The sequence below is a fragment of the Mya arenaria genome, chromosome 2 (genome assembly GCF_026914265.1).
Source record: "Mya arenaria isolate MELC-2E11 chromosome 2, ASM2691426v1".
In the NCBI taxonomy this organism is placed as follows: Eukaryota; Metazoa; Mollusca; class Bivalvia; order Myida; family Myidae; genus Mya; species Mya arenaria.
Window position 1 is genome coordinate 14,065,233 of NC_069123.1, and position 9,096 is coordinate 14,074,328.

A 9,096-nucleotide genomic window follows, 5' to 3' on the forward strand; every position below is an offset into this window, starting at 1 on the left:
CAAGCGAGGTGTACCTGGCCGGAAATATCGTTGCATTTGAATCTCTTTATACTCATAGCAACACATCATTGATACGTAAAATGACAACCATGAACACAACCTAAAAATAAAGATGTTAGGCGGTCATACTATCCCGTCTTCGCTGCAATAAATCTTGATGACATGTTTAAACGTTTTTATCAAAACAAAACGGTATCAAAAACTTTAGACTTATTTAGACATTATTTCAAGTTTGGTTGTGTATAACACATAACAAGACTTATATTTATAAATGATTAAACAGACTAGTTAAACAAAACAATACAAAGATCAACATACACAAAAAAGATGTTTTCGGTTGTCTGCTTTTTCATCTGAGCAACTTTCAAACATCTATGGTCTAATCGCACTTGCAAACACAAGACGTTATTATTTCGTACGGAATTTTTCTCCACTTACATTTTACCTTATCACCGAGTCTCACGTGCTTTGTTTTCCGGTTGTGTCGTTTGTTGGTGAAATTTACTTTCTCTTTTCGTCCCACGCTTTTTCGTCGACCTTTTTTGCAGATCCACCTTAAAAATTTGAGTTCCTTAGCTTTACCTTTTTGGCATCTCATGCCTGGGGGCCACGAACAGGGACCAGAAGAATCACATGAACCTTTTTTCACAAAACGAGGCCAAAACAACTGCCCTAAATCTTCCCAAATGTATTTCACGTGACACGTGGAAAGCTCGTGCAAAAAATTAACAATCACGTCCAAAGATTCGATATTGACTCCAAGGTTATATTTATCCCGCAAAATATCGGAAACTTTTGCTCGTGTCATGGAGTATGCGTACAAATCATTTGGATGAGATTCGTGAACAGACGAGTTTTGGAACAACTTATTTTCGCTTGGATCTGTCACAGACATCCATTCTGGATCAAAACTATTTCCAAGACGTCTGAATAATTTCTTAGGATTTAGATGCTTTCCCGTAGGATACATTTGTCCGATAACCGGAAACGGAAATGTCTGTTGGGGTCGGGAATCCATTATGTAGCCGAAACTTTCTTGTGCCATCCACGCTGGTAGAGTGATTAACAAGAGAAAATAATCCGTGGATAACTGAACCAGCCACATTATCGCTGTTGTAGCAAGTCTCCAAATCTGAAATATGTATTCAAATGATTCACATACCTTCACATACAAATGCTCAACTTTCGTTTGATGAAGGAATGCAATGTCTGATTGCAGTATTTAATGTGATGTTATGCATTTGAAATCAATTATGTAGGGTCTTATGTTTTATTCAGCGTCATGCAATATGAAAGATGATAATTACATTACATATTAAATATTGAAATATTTAAGAAGTTTGACATATTTTTATTATGTCTGGGCGGAAAGGCGCAAGATTAATTAGCATTTTGAATTTTATTTCAGTCAATTGATATCGAAGTCACTAACATGAACAAAATCTCGACTTCTTTTTGAATTTTTCAAATATCGTGAGCGAAGAAACAATAAATAAATTGGAACTATTAAAAGTGTTCATTTGCTTAAGAGTCTTTTATAAAAAAGACCGAATATTGGTAATATCTGATTATTTTTACAAAACTAGTTCACATTATAATTGATAGAGATTGTTAAACAGATGACGAACCGATTTATACCTTCATGTTTGTGTTTCGTTTGTTGTTATTTCTGTGTTATTTTGTGTTTTGTTTTTTTGCATGTATATATTTATTAGGTTTTCTACAATGCACATACACGTTGACATACTTCATAAAAATATAATGTGTTGCTGGTGATGTACAATGTGCAGAATAAACGTTTTGTCTCTGTGTCTGTCTGTCTGTCTGTCTTGTCTGTGTCTGTTTGTCCGTCCGTCCGTCCGTCCGTCTTTCCGTCTGTCTGTCTGTCTGTCTGTCTCTCCGTCTGTCCTGTCCGACTGTCCGTCTGTCTGTCTGTCTGATTACTCGCTTACTAGTATATCTCCTGTGATTAAGATATACTCGATAGCGAGTAATTCTCAGACATTATTTTCCATCATATCATCGATGCACAATATAGTATTTAATAGAAAATTATACCAGTAATGCATCTGTTTTTAAACGTTAGGGCCTCAGAATCGTTACATTACATTGATAAGGAAATATATACATTCTCTTAAATTAATATATTACGTACACAAATGAATGCAATAACTCAATAAGTTCATCAAATAAATATATCTTTGTCCAGTTCAGCTGCAATTCCTACACAAATCTAACCAACTTGAATAAGAAAAAAATAGAAAGGAATAAAAAGCTAAATAATATTACTAACCACTTGTAACCACAGTCCTCGTATGTTTCAACCACACTGATATATAAACGGTCATCACTTAAGCGGTGCACATGTTACAACTGCTATTGCATCACCAGCTGTATTTATATATCCCAGCATGAAAGGGCACTTGCATTTACGAGAACGTGCAGTATTCGTGGTATGCTTGCTGTTGAGTTGTTAAATCGTTTATTAAGAAATTCCTGATTATACTTTGGAGTATTACTGCTTTATCATAGCAATGTGCTATTATTAGATACAGTCTACAGTCTCTACAAATCATTCAAAGTACACATGATTTCCTTCCTTCCTTCATTTCCTTCCTTCCTTCCTTCCTTCCTTCCTTCCTTCCTTCCTTCCTTCCTTCCTTCATTCCTTCATTCATTCATTCATTCCTTCCTTCCTTCCTTCCTTCCTTCCTTCCTTCCTTCCTTCCTTCCTTCCTTCCTTCCTTCCTTCCTTCCTTCCTTCCTTCCTTCCTTCCTTCCTTCCTTCCTTCCTTCCTTCCTTCCTTCCTTCCTTCCTTCCTTCCTTCCTTCCTTCCTTCCTTCCTTCCTTCCTTCCTTCCTTCCTTCCTTCCTTCCTTCCTTCCTTCCTTCCTTCCTTCCTTCCTTCATTCATTCATTCATTCATGCATTCATTCATGCATTCATTCATTCATTCATTCATTCATTCATTCATTCATTCATTCATTCCTATCTTCTTTCCTTTATTCATTCATTCATTCATTTATTCATTCATTCCTTTCTTCATTCCTTTATTCATTCATTCATTCATTCATTCATTCCTTTCTTCATTCCTTTATTCATTCGTTCATTCATTCACTCACTCACTCACTCACTCACTCACTCACTCACTCACTCACTCACTCACTCACTCACTCACTCACTCACTCACTCACTCACTCACTCACTCACTCACTCACTCACTCACTCACTCACTCACTCACTCACTCACTCACTCACTCACTCACTCACTCACTCACTCACTCACTCACTCACTCACTCACTCACTCATTCATTCATTCATTCATTCCTTTATTCATTCCTTTATTCATTCATTCATTCCTTTATTTCTTCATTCATTCATTCATTCCTTTATTCCTTCATTTTATTCATTCATTCATTCATTCCTTCATTTTATTCATTCATTCATTCATTCATTCATTCATTCATTCATTCATTCATTCATTCATTCATTCATTCATTCATTCATTCATTCATTCATTCATTCATTTATTCAAGCAATCAATCAATCAATCAATCAAGCAATCAATCAATCAATCAACCAATTAATCAATCATTTATTAAATCATGCATTCATTTATTCATTTAATCATTCATTCATTCACTGCTTTATTCACTAAATCAACCATTTTCATTTATTCATTCATTCGTGAATCCATCCACTAAGTTACTCAATTAACTAACTGATAAAGCAGCAAAAAAATCTATCAATCGACCTTCAACACACGTTCCCCTGTTGGTATCCAACTATTTTATGCGTTGTTTTACGCATTGTTTTGTATCTTTTTCACTTTTTACACTAATTGCATAAACATATTGCAGATATGCATTCAAGACATCTGTTTAAGTGATTAGATATGATATTCTTTGTAGTATTACGATGGAGCGTCAAGAAGCTGGATCTTACGTCACCCATGTATCTCTAAGAATTATGTAATCAGGGAGAAAAATATTTGTATGTAAACAAAGACTTAATATAAAATAAATGTGTGTTCTTACATCGGACCCATAGGTGTTAAGTTATTCGGATTTATGAAGAAACGGTAGGGCGGGAAGTCAGCTTTCATAGCAGTTACGATGATTTTATAGTCGTATGTAGACACTATTTATTTCAGGCGTGTTTCTGGCACAAAGTGGGTTGGGCACTTTTGATGGTTTATAAGGTGGTCGTTTCGAAGGTGCAAGACACACCTTTGACGAAATAGGAAGAGACTGCTGGTAAAGTGTATAACTTGCAAAACTGTATAAACTGTTATCAGCACATAAACTCGTATTTTATACATTATCCGTGATTTTGCCGTATTTTGATTTCTCGACGAATCCCTTAAATTTGTTGTCCATGATCTAAGCGTCATCGAACGTCAAGCGCTTGCCAAACACAAACAACGCAATTAACGAAAACGCCGAGGAGGGAACGTAACGATCATTTGGTGTTGTTTGCACGAGCACGTTGGCATAACGTTATTATCACCAGAGTTACGAGCCATGCTACCTATATGTGTATTGCCGCTTGCAATATATGTACCAAGTTTCATTAAAGAATTGTGGTTTTTAATTAAAAAAAACATGGGTACTTATTGGATTCCTTTTAACCAGCCTCTTGTTTTAAGGTCAGTGTCTTAAGGTCATGGTCATCGGTGTTATAAAACACAATAAATAGACAGCGGATTGACAAAGGACAATGCAACTTCAGCTGAAGGTTGAAATTGACCGGTAGATTAACCCTGATGTAAAGTTTGACAAAGGTCAACCATAACGTTTTTGGACGACCTTATCCGCACAATTACGCTTATATTAATTGTTTAGGTGTTGGTTGATAAAACTTAAGCAACAGGTTGATTTTGACCAGAAAATAACGGCTTGGAGTGAACGCAAAATGGTATGAACCAATACGCGTTCATTATGTATAATACTTTCTCTAATAACGCAAGTGTTTTCTGTTGAATCTGTGCATGCATTGTTTTCTAACAAACATGAATCTTTTTATCGTTTGTGTGTGTTTTTGTCATCCTCAAATCACGGATGAGTGCCGGTATAAAACTTCTTATTTGATAATCATTATTTCACTATCACTGTCAGCAATAACGCTTTATCTATCATTTTAGGGAAGTGCCTAGGTGGACGTCTGTCATACCGATTAAGAAGTTTCATGCGAGTGTGCATACAACTGTGCTTACTGGGCAATCTACCTCAGATGATAGGGTATTGAATATACAATGTGTTTGTCGGCCGCGTCGTGGACGTCCAAACGTGCAAAATACTTTTTGGTGATTTAAAGCAATATTATTGCAATCCGATCTCAGCTTTAAGAAACAAAAAAACTGCACGAACCTTATCAATTCTGTATATTCTCATATTAGCTATCGGAAATAATATTGAAAAATGTTACCAGTTGTTTCAGATGCTTAGAAAATTCGTGAGGAAAATTACGAACATAAGCTGATTCCTAATCATGCTTTCTTGAATTGCTTTTTTATAAAATAGTTAGCTATATGATATAATATGTTAAGATGTATTATCAGAGATTTTAAATGATACCAATTTTTGTATGAATTTTCAACTCCATAATTAACATTATTTCCGTCACCGATACTAATTGCAAATTTTAGATAAATACGCATGTTGTTTTGCTGTTGGTGGAAAACCTTAAGCATCATACTTTCTTTCTCCTTTGATAATTCATCTAACACAACTGGTAACATTTTTATAGTCTTAACATGTTCTCAATATACCAGTTTCTTAAACTTAACTATGATATGTCAATGGCATTGTTTACAATGTTTGATATGGACATCTCAGAACAACAAAGAAGAATGATATATTCGGATTCAACAATATTCCGTCAACAAGAATTACACTTTCATTTTTCCCTGATAATATTAAGCACTCTATCTCTCCGGAATTTTAAAATTATGTGAGGATTACATAAATGGGGACAGTTAGTGTCATATCTATACAATCTAAATATTTATAACACTTGAAGATTGAACATGTGAACATTTCATACTCAACTGTGGACTGATTAGACAATACATTATCCCATTTTAAGACACACTTTTAATAATCGTAAAAAGCTAGGTTTATAATTAAGATACACATTAAATCTTATACGATATTTACATCGCATTATCACAGCTTTAAAAGGTGAACTCGAAAAAATGTGCATGATTATAATATATATATAATGTATATCGACATTCATATCAATGTACTTATTGCATTGTTCAATAAAATTCCTGTGCATAAGTGAATCGGGCCTTTTCATTACCTTTTCCCCAAAGTTCAATGCTTTTCGTTAACAGATGATAGGATTGCACCAAGCTCGCCAAACACTGCAGTTGAAGCATGAGGACGAATGCCTGATGACGTGCAATTTACAAAACATTTGAATCAGTCTGTCAACTTCATTATATGTGTAAAAAAATCTTCTGAGCCATTAAGTGTTATATGTGAAACAAATGAATCAAATAAATCGATTAGTGTTTTTACATTATCATGGACTAAATATCGATATATAGGATCTGACACGAGTTGTCATTTAATACAAGATTTTATTAAACAGTTCATGAACTTATAAAATGACAACGAGTGTCAGATCTTTTTATCACATGCTTAAAACGGTGTTTTTATTACCAATTAAGTTCCAATTTCTGAACCTATTGTTTGACAGCCAAAGTACTCAAAGTGGAATGGCATCGATGCGCCATATAAATAGTTTCAAATGAAAATGACAAAAATAGCTAGCAGTTATCAAATTTTAATTCTGATAAAGCGCTTTATAAGTCACAAATATAAAAATGTGTAGTAAAATTTCCAACAACATGAATAACGAACAATTTCAACCAAAACAACAATAAGTACACAATTTGATGACTTCACACTGAGAGTACATGCCTTTACGCGGTTTATGTGACCTACATCGGTCTACCAAGTTTTACTGTGTGCACGGATTTAAAAGTTATTCGCGGTCGCTTTCTACGATGATTTTGCAGCGTTTTCGTAGAGTACATGGAGTTTCACAATATGCAGATGATTACGGCGAAGCCTTTCTGTACTACCTGGATGTTGATGTATAAAAATACGAACATGATGTTCTAGTCGTCATGGAATGTGTACTGGGGAGCCTGTGCTGCGGAATTCGTATTTCTGTTTTTAGTAAAAGACAGCTGATTAAACTGGCAAGCAAATGGCATTTATTTCAAATTGCCTGTGTTTATCATGATGGAGATGTTTGAAATGTTCTCGTGTTGTTTGTCACTATGGTGGCTGTATTTTTTGACTGTCTTGATATTTCCGTGACTAGTGGTCTGCATTATCTGGTTTGGCGGAACATTGTTATCAGAAAGGTTTTGAACGAGATGCTTTCTGGCACTATGATTCGTTAGCCATTTGTCTCCAGGAAGTCCTACAGCTTCATTATTGAGGTAAGTATTGGTTGGCGTTTAAACCATTTTTTTGCAAACACTGCGGAGGGACATCTTGTTCGCATGTGATTAGTCTACCAAAAGAATTGTATGATGTGTTATCTTACACATGTGTAAGATAACAAAATTCGTAATGGGTAACAAGGGTAAGCATGTGATAAAGTGAAACATTGTTTGCTTTTAAAGCTTGCACATTTAATATGTTAATCGCTATTGACATACTTCCATTGTAAAAAAAAACTTTGTACTTCAAAATTCATTGGCAATCTATATATTAAAACCATAAATCGATCATTTAAATGAACAATTTCTCCTTTTTTTCTTTTTTCAAATCCAACTACAACAGTTTGATTTACATTAATTGTTTAACCACATTGGCATGAAAATTGATTATTAGAATAAGGTTGTAAGTGTTAATTTTCCGGACTGGTTGTTTATAAGATAACATCATCAGCAAAAGGGAACATAAATGAAGAAAGCTAACGTAAGTCTTGTTCATAAAGGCTGAATCAATACAATCTTATATGTCTTTATCTGATATTATAAACACAGTGTAGCCCCAATAATGGATCAAAAACCTCAGAATATGACGTACAACTAGAACCTTTATATTATACTTAATATTTTGATTAATTATTGACTCATTTAAAGCATTCTGCAACTCATACCAGATTGCACAAGATTGCACAAGTATATCCAAGTGTTTCATGCATAGCAGTATAAAACGCCTGTTCACAGTCTTTCAGTTCTTCTATTAAACAACACATACTTAACATTATTATAAATGTTGAGAATTTTATAGTTCCTGAAAATGCTTAACAAAATCATCAAAATTTATCATAATTACAACAAGATGCTGGATTAGCTTTGTATTTATCGATACATTCCATAAACTACCTCGGGCTCCACCTATTTAGAGTAGTTATAATATTACCTAAGTTTTAGATTTAGCATTAAAAATGCAACATTATTTTCATCGGAGAGTATATCTTTTAAAATGTGTTTACAATTTAAATATATATTGTCATTTGTTAGAGTCATCAAACCACAGTAATTTTAAGGTATTATTTTTACGCAAAGAGTTAACGCTAATTGTCTGTCCAATAAGTTGGAAAGATATATAAAAAATAAGATCAGAACGTTGATAAAACATGCGTCAAAAGTTTCATTATTATGCAATAGATGATTAATAATGTCACCAAGCAATGCTTATCACAATCGTCGGAGCAAGGTGTGACAGGCCGGAAATATCGTTACGTTTACGATACTATGAACAAAAATAGCATAAAAATGTTATGCGGTCATATTATCCTGTTTACGTTACAATAAATCTGGAGAATTGTACACCATGAAGTTGATTTATAAGGCATGTTTAAACGATTTATTTATTTATCAAAATAATACGACCCTATATCGTAACACACAATAAATACTTTCACATTTAGACACGTTTGGCTGTATTAACAAATGTATATTAGATACTAAATAGCGACACAGAATGGTAAAACAAAACAACAAACAAATCAACATAAACGGAATAGAGTTTATTCCGTCGTCTGTGTTTTCCTATGAGCAAGTTTTAAACATTTTTATTCATACTTACAGACACAAGACGTTATTTTTTCGTACGGAA

At 34.0% G+C, this 9,096-nt stretch overlaps 1 long non-coding RNA gene across 1 annotated transcript; it reads right to left on the reverse strand.

Annotated features, from left to right (window-relative positions):
• Positions 1-253: 253 nt before the first annotated feature.
• LOC128245125 (uncharacterized) lies at positions 254-2,510 on the reverse strand. The gene is made up of 2 exons (XR_008263061.1): positions 2,294-2,510; positions 254-1,132 (listed from the first exon to the last, which is right to left on the reverse strand). It is a non-coding gene; the product is annotated as an uncharacterized LOC128245125 (long non-coding RNA).
• Positions 2,511-9,096: the final 6,586 nt, after the last annotated feature.